The sequence below is a fragment of the Pan troglodytes genome, chromosome 19, assembly GCF_028858775.2.
Source record: "Pan troglodytes isolate AG18354 chromosome 19, NHGRI_mPanTro3-v2.0_pri, whole genome shotgun sequence".
Taxonomy (NCBI): Eukaryota; Metazoa; Chordata; class Mammalia; order Primates; family Hominidae; genus Pan; species Pan troglodytes.
In genome coordinates this window covers 51,735,044-51,753,259 of record NC_072417.2, presented here as the reverse complement: position 1 = coordinate 51,753,259, position 18,216 = coordinate 51,735,044, and the positions used below count along the sequence as shown (strand labels likewise).

The following is an 18,216-nucleotide window of genomic DNA, read 5'->3' as shown; positions in this document are numbered from 1 at the left end:
CTTTCAGGGTTAATTGAAAGCATTTGTCACTTTCGTCAATAATCTCCCAGGCACCCCGCCCCCCTCACCCCCCACCCCCACCCCTGCCACACACACATAATGAGATCTAATGAGACTCCTTAGATGTCATTGGCCAAAACTGTGTCACATGGTCACTCCCAGCTGCAACAAAGGCTGAGAAGGTAAGTAGTTTCTCTTTTCCAGCCTCCACAGTGGAAAGCAGCAGGGAAGACGGGAATTGGGAATGGTACACAAGGATCAGTCAGCTATTATAATAGTGTCTACCACACCTTCCCCCTCCGTCTTCTTCCAGCCCCTACACTCCCCAGGACCTGCCTTCCAGCCACCCCTGACCTCCTCCTTCATCCAGGGGCCACCTGTTTCCATTTCTTTTGGGATATCAGAAGCTCAGAACTCTGGGGCTGCACTTTTACAGGGTAGCAATCAGATGACGCTGAGTAGAACCGCATCTTTCTTTTCCTTTTTTTTTTTTTTTTTTTTTTTTTTTGAGACAGAGTCTCACTCCATCACTCCAGTCTGCACACTAGGCTGGAGTGCAGTGGTGCGAACACTGTAGCCTTGAGCCCCCGGGCCCAAGTGATCCTCCTACCTCAGCCTCTCAAATGGCTGGGACTATAGGTACATGCCACCATGCTCAGCTAATTTTTTTTGTTTATTTTTTTGTAGAAACAGCGTCTCTTGCCAGGAGCGGTGGCTCACACCTGTAATTCCAGCACTTTGGGAGGCCAAGGCAGGTGGATCACAAGGTCAGGAGTTCGAGACCAGCCTGGCCAATATGAAACCCTGTCTCTACTAAAAATACAAAAATTAGCCAGGTCTGGTTGTGGGCACCTGTAGTCCCAGCTACTTGGGAGGCTGAGACAGGAGAATCGTTTGAACCTGGGAGGCGGAGGTTGCAGCAAGCCGAGATCACGCCACTGCACTCCAGCCTGGGTGACAGAGTGAAACTCTGTCTCAAAAAAAGAAAAGAAAAGAAAAGAAAAAGAAACAGCGTCTCTTACTCTGTTGCCCAGGCTGGTCTCAAACTCCTGGTCTCAAGCGATCCACACACCTTGGCCCCCCAAAGTGCTGAGATTACAGGTTTGAGCAGCGCACCTGGCTTTCCATACTCAGATTCTGAAACACAGATCTCATCATATCACTCCTCTGGCTCAAAATCACCCTTAATAATTGGCTCTACTAGAGCCCCATTTCCCTATACTCCCTGCCTTTGAATATCTCACTGTTGCAACACTGAAACACTTAAAGAATCTCCTCTGCTTTCTCTCTGGTTGCTTCTAGGATCTCCTCTTTGACTTTGGTGTTCTATATTTTCACTACAATATGTCCAGACATGAATTTCTTCCTACCTATCTTGCTTGGGATTCATTGGATCTCTAGAATCTGTGCATTTGGTGGTGCTTATTAGATATGGAAAAAAATGTCAGACTTTATGTTTTCAAATATTGCATTTGTCTCATTTTCCCTTCTCTGTCTGGAACTGCTACCTATGTTAGATCTTCCTGTTGTATTCTCCCTGGCTCCTAACCACTTTTTTTCTTTGTTTTCTCCTCCTCCTCTTCCTCCTCCTCCTCTTCTTCTTCTTCTCCTCCTCTCCCTCCTCCTCATCCTTCTCCTTCTCCTCCTCCTTCTTCTTCTCCTTCTCCTTGCTACTGCTGCCACCTCCTCCTCCTCCTCCTCCTCCTTCAGCTTTCTCAGGTTGAATTCTTCTTTCCCCACCACCCCCATTTTCCATTTATTTTTCTTTCTGGGTTGAATTCTGGATAATTTCTTCAAATCCATCTTCCAGATCATGAATTCTCTATTCAGCTTTGTCTAAACTGTCGTTTAAACTCTCCATTGAGTTTTTAATATGTTACTAGGTGTTAAATTTCTAGAAGCTCCATTTATTTCTCCTGCACATTTGCTTAGTTCTTCTCATTCCTCACCCTTTGCTCATGTTGCTCCATCTTCTCCCGCCTCTTCTCCTGGCAAATTCCTATGCAACCCATTTCTTTCCATCCCCAGGGAGCTTTCCCTGACCTCCAGGATGGACTGGGGCTTTCTTGGGCCCTTCAGTCCCTGGGACTCCTTTGTCACAGCACTGATCACCTTCAGCCATGATTGGCTGGGTCTGGATCTGCCTCCCCCCCTCAGACCTGTGCTTCTAATAAGCAGGGGCCATATCTGCATCCTCTCTCAGGGATAAGTACAGGTGGTTTTCAATAAACTTGTATAAAATAAAACAATTTCCTTAGCCCCCCCATCACTCCTTAGGCTTACTTGTTGTTTCATTTACTTATTTTTCTTTTCTGTAAAGTATATTACTTACTGCCAGCTACATGCAATCAATTGTAAAATACTTTCAATAACTAAAAATTGAATAATGGTAAAAAAAAAACACACATCAGCTTTCAGTATAATTTGCTTAAATTGTTCTAGAAAACACTGCAAATTTTTGTTTCTGCAGAGTGAAGTACAGAAGTGAGCAGATTGATAATTTTTTTTTTTTTTTTTGGAGACAGGGTCTCACTCTCTTGCCCAGGCTGGAGTGCAGTGGTGCCATCACAGCTCACTGCAGCCTTGATCTCCTGGGATCAAGTGATCCTCCTGCCCCAGCCTTCTGGGTAGCAGGGACTATAGGTGTGTGCCACCATGCCTGGCTAATTAAAAATACTTTTTTTTGTTTTTTTTTTTTTGTAGAAACAGGGTCTCACTATGTTGTCCATGCTGTTCTCAAACTCCTAGGCTCAAGTGATCCTCTGGCTTCGGCCTCCCAAAGTGGTGAGATTACAGGTGTGAGCCACCGCACCCAGCCCAGATTGATAAATTTATAAACATCATGGAAAGAATGATAGAAAGGAACTGGAGCCACTTGAATGACATTTGGATTCCACTTGTCATAAACCACTCCTCTTTTTTCTACCTCTTGGAAAACATCTTTCTTTGGAACAGAAAAATGTTAGTGTCAGCTGGCAGCCCTGATCCTCCATATGGGATGGAGTAATGGTCACCTCCAGGTCACCATTGGCTTCTTAGATTCTGCTTTATTTTTGCCATAGCAGTGCTAGATCAGGTATTCCAGATAACCAGTCAGCAAAATAGATTTTCTCCACAATGCTTTAATCGCTGCCTGCCTAAAGATCTCTAAACTGTAAGAAACAGACCAACAAAATGGGAGGATTTGAAATTTGGAATCCACTAACCCCAGGGATTAACTGCAGTTGGTTATCCATCTCAAATCTGGTGCTGAGTTCACAGCCAAACCACCCCAGCAGCACAGCTTTAATCATACGGGCATGCTTTTCATGGAAAAAGTACCTGCCAGACCTCCTGCTCCTGCATTCAAATTATTGTGGGAACACCAGTGGGCAAAGTCAACTCTTCTGTCATGTAAGTGAGTTCAGCATTTCCAACTGTACATGCTAGATCAAGCCAGCAAAACATCTCTTCACTTGTCCAGCTTTCGTGGTAGCAGGTATATTAAAGAGCTGCCCAGTATAAAAATGCAGCCCACTGAACAGGATTGCTGTAATTGAGCCTCCTCCCTTCTCAATTGCTTCAGGGATATCCTTTATTTTATTTTATTTATTTATTTATTTTTCTCAGATGGAGTCCTGCTGTGTCACCCAGGCTGGAGTGCAGTGACGCTATCTTGACTCACTGCAACCTCCACCTCCTAGGTTCAAGTGATTCTCCTGTCTCAGCCTCCTGGGTAGCTGGGATTACAGGCATGCATCACCACACCCAGCTAATTTTTTTTTTTTTTTTTTTTTGTGACGAGTCTCTCTCTTGTCCCCCAGGCTGGAGTGCAATGGCGCGATCTCAGCTCACTGCAACCTCCACCTCCCGGGTTCAAGCGATTCTCTTGCCTCAGCCTCCAGGGTAGCTGGGATTACAGGCGCCTGCCACCACACCCAGCTAATTTTTGTACTTTTAGTAGAGACGGGGTTTCACCATGTTGGCCAGGCTGGTCTCAAACTCCTGACCTCTGGTGATCCACCGGCCTCGGCCTCCCAAAGTGCTGGGATTACAGGCGTGAGCCACCGCGCCCAGCCGAGCCTGCTCTTTCAAACTGGCCAGAGGCAGAGCCTGTCCTGGCTGGGACTGGGCAGAGGAACTAACTGGAACCTCTCACACTCGGCGTGTCCACCCAGGACAGGCCTTGTGGGGCTGGGACTGGAGGCGGTGCAGCTGTGGGTCAAGATCATGGCAGACATGACTGCAGCGCTGCCCCGCTGTGCTTCGGGGGTGGCTGGCCTGCCTCACGGCCCAGGAGGAGCAAATTGGGCCCTATGTTTCAGTTTCTCCACCAGTCATCCCTGGGGCAGCTTGCTGCTTTATTGATGTTTTAAGATGAAAGATTTCAGATAAAGATGTGTTCAAGGCCGGGCGCGGTGGCTCACGCCTGTAATTCCAGCACTTTGGGAGGCCGAGGCGGGCGGATCACGAGGTCAGGAGATCGAGACCATCCTCGCTAAACCCCATCTCTACTAAAAAACAAAAAAAAATTAGCCAGACGTGGTGGCGGGCGCCTGTAGTCCCAGCTACTCCAGAGGCTGAGGCGGGAGAATGGCATGAACCCAGGAGGTGGAGGTTGCAGTGAGCCAAAATCGCACCACTGCACTCCAGCCTGGGCGACAGAGCAAGACTCTGTCTCTAAAAAAAAAAAAAAAAAAAAAAAAAAAAAGATGTGTTCAAGGTTCCCACCCTCTGGTCTGTATGAGGCATAGGGCAAAACAGGATTCCCCCTACTCCATTCCAGTCAAGGGGTCCAAACCACTTCTAAACACACCTCCAGGCATTTGCACACAGAGTGTCCTCCAGCTAGAGGGAATTTTTCTTGAAATCCTCATGCCCCAGTGGGGAAACTGAGGCCCCGAGTGCAGCCGCGACCTGCCCAGAGCCACAACAGCAAGAAAGGTCAGAGAGCTGGGGCCACATTTGAGCTCATACATGTAAAACGTTGCCTAATGCCCTCCTGATTGGTTATTATCACATAACAATAGCAATAATAATTATTCCAATTATGATATTACTATTGTTCCAGAGCTCATCATTCCAAGTCCATTTCTACTTTGCCATGTTGCTACCTGGGCTGTGCCCCCCAGGAGGCCCTCCCTCCCTGCCTCATCCTCTCTGCCTGGCCAAACCTTAGCTACCTTTCCCAGCTCTATAGCCAGCCTGCCTGGACTTACACCCCAGCCCACCTCTCTGGGCCTCTGCGTCCTGGCCTGCCAAATGTGGGCGATAGTGCACTCCTTGCAAGGGAGCTGAGAGGCCTGGGACCCTGGGGGCTGTGTGGGTGCTGCCAACAGAGCCACCCTAGGCCCACCTGGCTGGGCTAGGGGCTGTGGGGAGAACACAGAACAGTCCCAGCTCCCAACCAGAAAGAAGACAGTTTAGGACCCCGAGGGAGGGCACCTGTTCAGGTGGCTGGCGGAGCTAATAGCTGGGAAAGCCTGGGGCCCTGTGAGCCGGGTGAGGCAGGGTAGGGGCACAGGATGGCCACTGGGAGGTAGATAGCCCCTCAGCCTCCTGAGCCACAGGCTAGGGATCTTTTTGTTCACATTTGGGCTAAATGAGATCCAACCACCAGTCCAAAGCACTTGATGACTTGATGGTACACATGCACACACACACACACACACACACACACACACACACCTCAGCCTCCTGAGCCACAGGCTAGGGATCTTTTTGTTCACATTTGGGCTAAATGAGATCCAACCACCAGTCCAAAGCACTTGATGCCTTGATGGGACACATGCACACACACACACACACACACACACACACACACACACACACACACACCCCTACCTCTCCTGGGTTGTAAATTGAAATCTGGTTAAACAATTTGGTTGCAATACATTTGCAAGCTTGGGTTCACCCACAGCCTGAGTTCCTTCAGGTCTATGGTTCTCCCGAACAAGAGGGTGGTGTCTGTCACCCCAGCTGCCCAGATCTGCTGCTCCATCTGTCCTATCCCTGCCTGTGGTTGAGTTTCTCCACCAGTCATCCCTGGGGCGGCTTCCTTCCTTATTGATGTTTTAAGATGAAAGATTTAAGATAAAGATGTGTTCAAGTTTCCCACCCTCTGGTCTGTATGAGGCGTAGGGCAAAATGGGATTCCCCCTACTCCATCACAGTCAAGGGGTCCAAATCACTTCTCCCCTTTTTTTTTTTTTTTTTTGAGACAGAGTCTCGCTCTGTCACCCAGGCTGGAGTGCAATGGCGCGATCTCGGTTCACTGCAGCCTCCGCCTCCTGGGTTCAAGCGATTATCTCATCTAAGCCTTCCGAGTAGCTGGGATTACAGGCACCTGCCACAACGCCTAGCTAATTTTTGTATTTTTAGTAGAGACAGGGTTTCACCATGTTGGCCTGGCTGGTCTCAAACTCCTGACCTTGGGTGATCTGCCCACCTCGGCCTCCCAAAGTGCTGGGATTACAGGTGTGAGCAACCGCGCCCAGCCCCAAACCACTTCTAAATACACCTCCGGGCATTTGCACACGGTATTTCCTCCAACTGGAAGGAATTTTTCTTGAACTCCTACTCATGCCTCAAGGCCCAGGTAAAATGGCGCATCCTGTGAGAGCTGCATCAGACCCCATCACGCAGTCAGGGCCTTCTTGGATCCCTCAGCCCCTCTCATAGCCTTCTTGTAACTTGCTACTCAAAATGACTTGCATATGAGACACTAAAAAGGCAGGGAGGCAGGAGTGGGCCCTGAAGGTCCAGTCTAGCTGGGACTCAGCAAACAGAGCATCACTTTCCAGGTCTTAGGTCCTCATTGCGATGCTTTCTTCTTGAAACCCACTTCTGTTGGTTCTGAACTGGGATTGCAGCCCACCAGGTGTTCTGACCCTGAACCCAGGCTCCGGTGGCCAACCCATTGCTCTAAGATGCATCCAGCCCTCAGGGTCACACAGCCAGAAAGAGAGCTAGTTCTCCCCATGAGAACAGAGGCTCTCGACAGGTGGAGCAATGGTCCCCAAATCTGAGACAAAGCTGCTCACGTGCCGTCAGAGGACCTTGTTCCCAGTGACTCAGCCACTTGTGTTGCCAGCTGTGGGACATGTGTGTCCATGTGCTCATGACGCGGAGGTGGGTGTGCAGGCAGATGTGTGTCTCCTGCCCTGTCTGGCCTTCCGAAGCCTCCCAGAGGCTTCCGAGAGGCAGCCTCTGAGCCCCATGACTCCCTAGTGCCACGTGCTAACCAGCCCAGGGTTTACTGAACTTTGGCCGTGGTGCCTGGGGAGGAGCACTGCTTCAAGCAGTGGAGTGACGGTGACCCACAGCTGGGCAGGCGAGAAGCCTGGAGACAGGGATCCCAGTGGCTCCACCTCTGGGGCACCGGGTACCCAGGCAGAAGGCCCTGACTCCCTGTTGGCCCCGAGGAGGGGCCTGCGTACAGGTGGCCCCACTCCTCTGGGTGAGGGGACAGAAAGGGTGTGGTGGGTTTGAAAATGATTTCAAACCCAAACGACCACAACTTTGAATTTTATGGTATTTGACGTTCATCTTTAGATACTTGGAAAGTTATCTAGAGCAGATAGAACGTTATCTGGAGCAGTTCTTTGATCATATAGTAGAGTCAGGGAGTGGAGAACAGGAGATAAGGGAAAGGGAGCCAGGGACCCAGGGATTCTAGGGCTTTCCAACCTGGGAACTGGAGAATTCTCAAATCTGGGAAACGTGCATGTGCCAGCCCCTACCTAGTCTGTGTGTGGCACATACTAGGTGCTCAGTAAATGGCAAATCTTGTCCCTTCTCCCACCTGGTCCAAATGTCCTGCTTTACAGCAGAGGACAGTGAGGCTTGGGTGCAGCCCCTCCTGCTGAGCCAGCCCCTGCCTGAGGCCAAGCGGTGCTGTCTCTGTCATCTCACAGCCCAGCATCCCAGCTGTCACTCCCTCTCCCAGCCTGGCCCTTTTCCCTAGCCTGGCTGGGCTCTTGCTCATGGCCCTCACCAGAAATAATGCCTTTTCCCTTTTCTCTGTCTAGTCTTGACCTTAGCCATCCTTCAAGGCCCAGGTGGAGCCTCAAAGCATTTGAGAATCCCCCAGACTGGGGCTACCCTCTGGGGCCTCTCCAGACCTCATCTCCACTCCGCTTCCCAAGGCCTGTGGGAACTTCAGAGCTTGCAGGAGGAACGGAATCTGAGTCCAGATGGCCCCGGAACCGGGAGGGCTGGATCCAGTGCAGCCAGCTCTGCTGCATGAGCCTCCCAGAGCCAGAGGAGGGAGGGGGCACTGGGATTGTGGGCCTGAGTTGGTGAGAGGAGAGGCTGCTGGAGCCATTCACTTCAGTGGGCAGTGCCAGGGTGTGAGAGCATCTCCATTGTGTCTGAGTGTGCATTCCTGGGATGCTTGTGTGTGTGTGTCTGTGTGTGTCTCCCACTGTGTGGAGTGACTGTTATGTGTGAGTCTCTCACTGAGCAATCATGAGTATCTTTGTCTCTTTGTGTGACCCCTACATCCACCTACCCAGGGGAACAAGGGGCTAGGCTGACCCCTGGGCTGTCAGAAAAGCCCCAAGGACCAAGTCAGGCCTAATGCTGGCAGCAGCCAGTCCTGCCCAGCGAGTTTTTCTGGCCTGGTGGCAGCAGCAGCAGCAGCAGCAAAGGTAACAGTGTCAGCCCAGAGAGGAAAAACAAGGCTGGGGTGGGGGCAGGAGCCCTAGGACACCCCCTCCACCACCCCAACCAGGGCTTGTGGACGTGTGGACCCACGTGGGTGCTAACTGCCTGCTGGGCGATCTCCATCAGGCATGGCCCCTCTCTGGCCTCAGTTTGCCCATCTGTGAAAAGGAGGGGTGGAACAACCTGTTCGGCAGCAGACAGGAACCAGAGTCAAGCTGAGCTTGGGAGGGGCAGGACACTGGTGCAGACAGACTCCTGCTGGGTCTTTGGAGCTCAGGGAGGGTGGGTGGAGGACAGACCAGGTCTGTCAGGGCACAGAGGTCGGTGGGCACCAGCTCTAAGTTCCTCGCTGTGTGACCTTGGGGAAGTTGCTGCACCTCTCCAGGCTTCAGTTTCCTTACCTGCAAGCTGGGCTTCTGGGGATCAGGCAGGTCTCCTCACTTCCCCCCTGTCCTTGCCTGCAGCCAGTCCCTTCCTCCTAAAATTGCACCCCCCCTCCACCACTTCCCGGCTTCATTTTCTCCAAAGCCTTGGTCATTGTGTAAGATTTTATACAATTTCCTAATCACTTATTGTCTGTCACCCAGTAGCACATGGGCACTTGAGGGACAGAGAGCTTTGCCCTATTTTGTTGCTGGCTGAATCCCCAGGCCCTGGGACAGGGCCGGCACACAGCAGGGGTTCAGTGACCAGATGGGCAGGGCAAACACATGTGCATTGACTCCAGGGTACCTCTGGCTAGAAAGGAGGCAAATATGTCACTTGGAGACAAACTGTCATTTATGGCAGAAGAGTCCACAGTAGCTTGGATAGGAGTGTGGGGCAAAAGTTAGGCAGCCCAGACACTGCACGCCAGCCTTGGCCCCTGGCCCGCTGCCCGCCAGCTCAGACATGCTCCCTGGAGGAGGAGGGGGACAGCCCTTTGTAAACTCATAAAGGGCAGCTAGCTATGGCCACAGTTGCTCTAGGAGGCAGCATGAGGCCCATAAACCCCACCTCTGACAGCTTTATAGGGCTTGGTGTGAGTATGCCAGAGATGCCATGCATAGTGCCATCAGAGTTCCCAAGTACCAACCAGCAAGGGTGGAAGAGCTCTTACACACCAATCTGCCAGGCTGTCATTTTCCGAGGTGGCCATCAGGTCACCCGGCTTCCCAGCATCTGGGTTCCCTGACTCCCTGTGCTGCTGCCTCTTCTCTAAGAGTGTTGGATTCATGGGCAGGGGGTGGGGGGCAGCCTTCCAGGCCAGGAGGGGCTCCCTAATTCCTCCCCAGCTTGGTGTGCGGTCCTTGGGGCCTTAATATAATTATGATAACTGGCACTTATCATGTGCCAGTCATCATAAAAAACATGTTACATAGCTGTCCATTTTATAAATGAGGAAACTGAGGCTCAGAGGGGTAACTTGCCCAGGATTATACAGCGAGCAGCTAGCAGGTGTCAGAGCTGACTGTTGCTCAAAATACCGTGCTCTTAGCCACATGCCCCATTTGAGTCTCAGCTTCCAACTCTGACCCCTGCTTGGTGGTTGTCCAAGGACCACTGAGAGGCCCCATGACAGATGATGGACAGAATGGGAGCAGGACCCAGGAGCCTGGGCCCAGGCAGGAAGAAGCCAAGGGTCAAGGGCTCCACCTGCTGGTGCTGTGTACAACCCACAGCCAGCCAAGCCCAGGAAGCGCCTGACAGTTTTGACCTGGGCACACTTGGCCAGTATGCCTTGGACAAAGGGTTGGGGGGCACAGGCCAGGATTTCTCTGAGGGTCGCTTCCAGATCCCTTCCCAGGAAACACCGGTGCTGGCTCGCCTGCTCAAGAACTGCTCCCTAAGACTGTCCATCTTCCCTCCTGGTCAGAAAACACGTTGTTATCCAAACACACCCCTCGCTTCCCCGCCTCTAGATCTCTACTCACGCTGTTTCCTGTGCCTGGCATATCATCTACTCTCCTTGTGCACCAAACGCCTACTCATGCTTTAGAGCCCAACTCAGATGTCACTTCCTCCCTGGTGCCTTCACTATGTGGAATGTATCCGCTGTCATTGAATTTCATTTATTCATTTGCTCATCATAGAGACCCCTGGGCCAGGCTGTGACCATTTCCCCTTCACATGCCTCTGGTTTGTCTCCTGTTTCAGTCCTGCCTTGTGGTTTTCACACAGCTGATGCTCAATAAATGCGTGCTGAGCAAACTCACAAGGCTGGGGTGTTCAGGTCTGATCATGTGCGTGTGCGCAGGTGGCTGCACTTACAGAGAGACGCCTGAAGAGGGCAGCACACTGGGGCGCTAACTTGGAGAGTGAGGCCGCGTGATTTGTTAGAGGAGGAAGCCGGAGGGCGGAGGGAGGGCCAGCCCCTCCCCCTCAACTCGGGCTCCAGACGTAGTTTGAGTCCCCTGTGCCCCCACTTTGCTGGGTGACCTTGGGCTTTGGGGTTGGTTCCAGGAGCCACTCAGCCAGGCCAGCCCGCCTGGCGGACGCCATTCCCAGGAGATGACCAGGCCCTGGACAGCCGACACTTGGAAGACTGCCACGTCCTGCCTCCGCAGGAGCCGCAGCTCCCCGGGGCTGCAGGGAAGTGGGGGCTGGGCTGGGGGGTGGGGGGTGAGCCCGCGGGGACTCCAGGCTCCAGGTGCCCACACCATCCCGGGGGTGGGCAGTCAGGGCCAAGAACGCACAGTAACCCCCCAGCACGCACAAGCGCACACACGCACACGCTGACAGCACTCGCATTTTTAAGATGGGGAAATAGAGGCTCAGAGGGGGCATGCGCGTTCCTGCCCCTCAGGATCACCAGCCTGCCCCCAGGAGAAAAGGGAAGGGAACAAGGCTGATGGCTGGTTCCACCAACTGGGCGCCCGGGCTCAGGGGGAATGCGGGGGGCTGTGACCCCTGAGACGTTGGATCTGCCTCCCTGATACGGTTTGGATGTTTGTCCTCTCCAAATCTCTCATTGAAACGTGACTCCCAGTGTTAGAAGTGGGGCCTGGTGGGGGGTGTTTGGGTCACGGGACAGACCCTCATCAGTGGCTCTTTGCAGTAATGAATGAGGTCTGGTTGTTGAAAAGAGCCTGGCACCTCCCTCCCCGACTTGCCCCCGTCTCGCCATGTGATGCGCCGGATCCCCTTCCCCGTTTACCATGCGTAAAAGGTTCCTGAGGCCTCACCAGAGGCACATGCCGGTGCCATGCTTCCTACACAGCCTGTAGAACACCAAGTCAAATAAACGCCTTTTCTTTATAAATTACCCAGCCTCACATGTTCCTTTATCACAACACTAAATGGACGAACACACCCCTAGAGCCGCCTTCCTGACCATAGGCTCCTATGCCTTGCGGGTGCCTCCAGGCTCAGGGGAGCTCGCCACCCTGCAGGGCTAGCAGCAGACGTGCTGATCCCACACAGTGAACAGCTTGAGCTTGTTTCAAAACAGGCGGGCTGAACACATGGGAGTCACAGGGACCCGGCAGAGCCTGGAAGGCATCAGGTGGGTGGGAATGCTTTTCCCCCAGCAGGAGCCCTCATGGGCTCCTGGCCCAGCCTGTCTGAGTCTGCCTTTGTCTGCTTCTTTGGGACCCCCTGACTCCAAGCCCCATCAGGCTTGCGTCTCCACACCCAGCCCCAGTGTTAGCTATCGACCCAGGCCTGTATTTCTTTGTCCTTTATTTGTATTTGTATTTGTATTTTTTGAGACAGAGTCTTACTCCATCACCCAGGCTGGAGTGCAGTGGCACAATCTCGGCTCACTGCAGCCTCTGCCTCCCGGGTTCAAATGATTCTCATGTCTCAACCTCCCGAGTAGCTGAGATTACAGGCGTGCGCCACCATGCCTGGCTGATTTTTGTATTTTTAGTAGAGACGGGGTTTCAGCATGTTGGCCAGGCTGGTCTCAAACTCCTGACCTCAAGTGATCCACCCGCCTTGGCCTCCCGAACTGCTGGGATTACAGGCGTGAGCCACCACACCTGGCCTTCATCCTTTAGGAGATCGTGAGAGGCCACTCTGCCCTCCTCTGGGGCCACCCCTTCCTTCATCCCTTCCTCCCGGCTGGCCTCTTTACCACCCCAGTGCTAGCTCCGCTGGTGGCAGTAAGAGCTGGCATGGTAAGCGCCTCCTCCGTTCCGGGCTCTGTGCCCACAGCAGCCCTGAGAGCTGGTACTGCTGGTGGTCCCCCCGCACACCTCCATGCCTGGGCCCAGCCATTTCTCTGTGTCCCCTCATCAGCCCCTACCTGTACAGTCCCAGAGGCCATCATCTCCCTCCTGACTCCCCACGGGCCTCCCTGCCACCACGCTCTCCCCCAGCAGCTCTTTCTCCTCACAGCACTCAGAGTCATCTGCTAAAAATGGAGTCCAATTACATCTCTCCCCTGCTCAAGACCCTCCACGGCTCCCTATTGCTCTGAGAGAAAACCCGACCTCCTTTCAGGCCCTCTGTGATCACTGGATGTGGGTGGAACTCCAGCCCCTGCCCTTCGCTCACTCTGCTCCAGCCACGTCACCTCCTCCGGGCTCCTACATGCCCCAATCACATTCCCACCTCAGGGTCTTTGCAAATGCTATTCCCTCTGCCTAGAAGCCTCTCCTCCCAGGTCCTCCTCATTCCTGGGCACCTGGGAAGCCTCCACCTCCTAGTTCAGAGCTTTGCTGCAATGCCACCTCCTCAGAGAGCCCTTTCCTGACCACCTTGGTTCATTCTGTATTAACATGTTTTCTTGTTCACTCACAAAGACTGAAACCCACGACAGCAGCAACTTTGTTTTTTTTCCCATTTGGTTTCCCCAGCCCCTAGAGCATCCTGGCACATGGCACCTAATCAATAAATATTCCTTGAATTAATGCATCTAGATTCTACCAAGGCCTAAGAGTAGGAAGGACAGAGACTAACTAGGAGCCTGACCCTGTCTACCCCCACCCCCATTCCTGCTGCTACTTTCCAGCCTGGATTCCTCAATCACTCCAGGGTGGCCCTTTAGGATTGGATTCTGTGCTGCCCAGAGGCTGCCACACCACAGCTGAGGGCCGCCCTAATACAATGCCAGATGTTCCCCAGCACGGCCACCCTGCCTCCATGCCAGGGACTATTCTAATTGCTTTAAATATACCAACTTGTTTCGTCCATGCAATAGCCTATCTTACATGTGAAGAAACAGGCACAGAGAAGGTAAGTGACTTGCCCAAGCTCACACAGCCAGGAAGTGGCAGAACTAGCATTCGAGCCCAGGCAGCCTGGCCTCAGGGGGCATCTTCCCAACTATATCACATAGAGTGGGACCCTGTGCGGAGCACATCCTGGACACCCGCCCTGGGCGTTTCAGCACTCTCCTGCCCTCAGTCTCTTGCCACATCACCACCCTGGACATCGCCCTCTCCTGATGAAGAACCTATGATGGCTCCTATACTCGTAGAAGCCTGGACTTCAGCCTGGCATTGAGGCCTTGCACAGCTGGCCTGATCCTGCTTTCCCAACACACCCCACTGCTCTGGGCTGCACCCTGGGGTGCCCAGACCACCGCCTGTGTCCGGAAGGCCTCTGCCCGGACTGCTCCCTCTGCAGGGATGCCATTCCTCCACCCTCACTCCGTGAGCCCGTCCCGGGCCCCAAGGCTCAGCTCAAATGCTGCCCACCCCCCGCCCACCCTCCTCTGCACACACCCCCAAGGGCCAGAGCTCACTTCACAGACACAGAGAACTCCCCTGGGGAGCTCTCGCTCTCCCGGATCAGGAAGGCTCCCAGATGGTTCCGCTTCATCAGAATCTCTTCCGCCAGCTGCCGGGAAATCCTGCCCGAGTACCACCTGTGGAGAGAGGGAGCCGGTGAAGGCAGTGTGAGACCAGGCTCTCAGCCAGCCTCCCACCCCGTGCCAGGTGTTCAAGGTCTGAGACAAGGGAGATGTGATTGCACCCATTTTACAGATGGGAAAACTGAGGCACAGAGAGGTGAAGCAATACACCCACAATCACACAGCAGAGGCAGGCAGGAGCTGGAACACAATCCCAGCATTTTAGCTCCTGAGGCCAGCCTCTCCTACCATGCCAGCAAACACACACCCTTATGGAAACAGAAAAGTCACACTCCAGTGAGCCACACCCCAGCCAACCTCAGTCTAACTTTCCCTTTGAGATGGTAGATTCTTTAAAGTCAAAAAATAAATCAGGCTCGGTGGTGCATGACCGTAGTTCAGCTACTCGGGAGGCTGAGATGGGAGGATCACTTGAGGCCAAGACTTTGAGACCAGCCTGGGGAATAGAGAACCTCCCACCCCCATTCCTTAAAAAAATACTTTTGGCCGGGCGCGGTGGCTCCCGCCTGTAATCCCAGCACTTTAGGAGGCCGAGGCAGGAGGATCACGAGGTCAGGAGATCAAGACCATCCTGGCTAACACGGTGAAACCCCGTCTCTACTAAAAATACAAAAAAATTAGCCGAGCGTGGCGGCATGCACCTGTAGTCCCAGCTGCTGGGGAGGCTGAGGCAGGAGAATGGCATGAACCCAGGAGGCGGTGCTTGCAGTGAGCCGAGATCGCACCACTGTCCTCCAGCCTGGGTGACAGAGCAAGACTCCGTCTCAAAAACAAACAAACAAACAAACAAACAAACACTTTAAAAAAAAAAATAGAGTCTTGTTCTGCCGTCCAGGTTGGAGTGCGGTGGCATGATCTCAGCTCACTGCAACCTCCGCCTCCTGGGTTCAAGTGATTCTCCTGTCTCAGCCTCCCGAGTAGCTGGGACTACAGGTGTGTGCCACCGCCCTGGCTAATATACATATATATATATATATATATATATATATATATATATATATATTTGTATTTTTAGTAGAGACAGGGTTTCACCATGTTAGCCAGGATGGTTTTGATCTCCTGACCTCGTGATCCGCCCACCTCAGCCTCCCAAAGTACTGGGATTACAGGCGTGAGCCACCGCGCCCGACTGAGAACTGTAAGAAATAAATTTGTGTTATTTATTTATTTAAGCCACAAAGTCTGTGTATTTTGTTATGGAGCCCAAGAAAAGACAAGCAGCTTCTTCTGAAACTAAACACTCTTTCGGTATGATCAGAACTCGTGCCTCTTGGTGTCTACCCAAATGAGTTGAAAATGTCCACACAAAAACCTGCACACCTGTTTATAGCAGCTTTATCCATAATTGCCAAAACTTGGAACAAACATGTTCCTGAATAGAGCCGGCGGCTGTGGCTTGTGTCTGCAGTCCCTGCTACTTGGGCAGCTGGGGCAGTCACTTGAGATACTTGGGCAGCTGAGGCAGTCAGTCAGTCACTTGAGATCAGCAGTTTGAGACCAGTCTGGGCAACAGAGTGAGACCCCCATCTCTATAAAAAGTACTTTTAGGGCCGGGTGCGGGTGGCTCACGCCTGTAATCCCAGGAACTTCGGGAGGCCGAGGCGGGCGGATCACCGAGATCAGGAGTTGGAGACCAGCCTGGCTAACACGGTGACACCCCGTTTCTGCCAAAAAAAAAAAAAAGCCTGGAGTGGCGTGTGCGCCTTTAAACCCCGGCTACTCGGGAGGGCTTAGGCAGGAGACTCGCTTGAGCCCGGGAGGCAGATGTTGCTAGGAGCCGAGATGGCGCCACTGCACTCCAGCCTGCGCGCCAGACAGGACAAGAGACCCGGAGACCCCGTCTGGAGGTGGGAGTGGCGGGCGGGAAACGGCAACAAAAGAGGCAGCGAGAATGGGAGAAAACGCAAAAAGAGAATAGGAGGTGCCACACAGCACCCCCCGACGCCGAAGCCTAAAATTAAAAACCCACCCGGACGAAACACGACGGCCATCGCCGCTGAAACAGAAAGCAAAAGCCTTCCTCCCCACATGCGACGCACGAACTGAACAGCCCGGAGAGCTCGCACACTAGCGCTATCATTGAACCATCAAGAAGGAAAAACCACTCAGACCGCGTTCTCTCCCTCTTACTCCCCCAAGCGGAGAGAAGAACGATCATCAATGGCTGACGGCAGTTGCAGCTAAGCAACACCATAAAGCCGGCTTCACGCTCAGGAGAAAACGCTATGTCTCTTCCTCGTGGCTTTCGGTGCTCTACACGTTCAGAGAAACTTCTCTAGTAACGAACTATAGAAATGATCCCTGAAAGTATAGTCTTAACGCCCTCTTCCCGGCCTCTGCTAGGTCTACAGCTGCCGCAAACTTTTAACTGATGGCGAGATACTTTCGCTAGTTCCGATGCCATTAGGAAACAAATAGGAAAATAGTTTGGCAATAACAGCTTTTCGAATATTATCACTTGACACATTTTAACGTTTTAGGTGGAAAGGTAATTTTAAAAATTGTTTTAAGAAGTTTAAAAGCAGGCATGCTTAATTAGCATAATACTGAATGACAGCCAATCACAAACTGAATTTTTAAAACCGGAAGTGTTTGCTCCTGGTGTGGTGCGCCCGCCTGTCATCCGGGAATCCCAGCGTTTTGCGAGCCCACGCCCAGGCCCAGGAGGGAGGATCCTTTGTTCTATGAGTTCGACACCAGCCCAGGCAATATAGCGGAATCCCGTCTCTACCAAGGGGGGGTGGGGGGGGGGTGGGGGGGAATCAACAATGAGCTGGGCGTGATGGCACCGTCTGTAGTCCCAGCTACTCGGGAGGCTGAAGCGGGATGATCGTTTGAGTCAGGGAAGCTGGCTGAGTTCAAAGCTGCAGTGAGCTTTGATCAATTACCCCCACTGCACCCCAGCCTGGGAGACAGAGTGAGATCTTGACTCTTAAAAACAATTTTTTTTTTAGGGGGGATGGTATAAAATAGATACAAAATTTACCATTTTAACCATTTTTCACATATACAATTCAGTGGCATTAAGTACATTCGTGTAGCCATTGGCATGTAATCATCACCATTATTTATCTCCAGAACTTTTTCGACATCCCAAACTGAAACTCTACCCATAAAACAAACTTCCCTTTCCTCCCTCCGCCCAGACCCTTTTAACCACTATTCTACTTTCCGTCTCTATGAATTTGATTCTTGTAGGTATCTCTATAAGTGGAAACATGCAATATTGTCCTTTTGTATCTGGCTTATTTCACTTAGAATGGCGTTTTCAAGGTTCATTCACGTTGTAACATGTTGCAGAATTTCACTCCTTTTTCAGGCTGGAGTGCAATGATGCATGATGTGACAGCTCACTGCAGCCTTGACCCCCCGGGCTCAGGTGATCCTCCCACGTCAGCCTCCTGAGTAGCTGGGATTGTAGGCACATGCCATCACGCTCCGCTAATTTTTTGTATTTTTTGTAGGGAGGGGGTTTCACCACATTGCCCAGGATGGTCTTGAACTCCTGGGCTCAAGGGATCCACCCGCCTCGGCCGCTCAAAGTGGTGGGACTACAGGCGTGAGCCACCACGCCCAGCGGTTTTCTTAATTACATTTTTGAATTGTTCCTTGCTAGTGCATAAAAACACAACTGGACCGGGCACGGTGGCTCACGCCTGTCATCCTAGCACTTTGGGAGGCCGAGGCGGGTGGATCACGAGGTCAGGAGATCAAGACCATCCTGGCCAACATGGTGAAACCTCGTCTCTACTAAAAATACAAAAACTGGC

The 18,216-nt window shown here is 52.3% G+C and overlaps 1 non-coding gene and 1 pseudogene across 1 annotated transcript; both read right to left on the bottom strand.

Moving 5' to 3' along the window:
- Positions 1–2,493: 2,493 nt before the first annotated feature.
- Positions 2,494–3,578, bottom strand: LOC104002900 (kynureninase-like; annotated as a pseudogene).
- A 12,968-nt stretch (positions 3,579–16,546) lies between these two features.
- Positions 16,547–16,763, bottom strand: LOC112206208 (small nucleolar RNA U3). Its single transcript, XR_002940399.2, has one exon. It is a non-coding gene; the product is annotated as a small nucleolar RNA U3 (small nucleolar RNA).
- Positions 16,764–18,216: the final 1,453 nt, after the last annotated feature.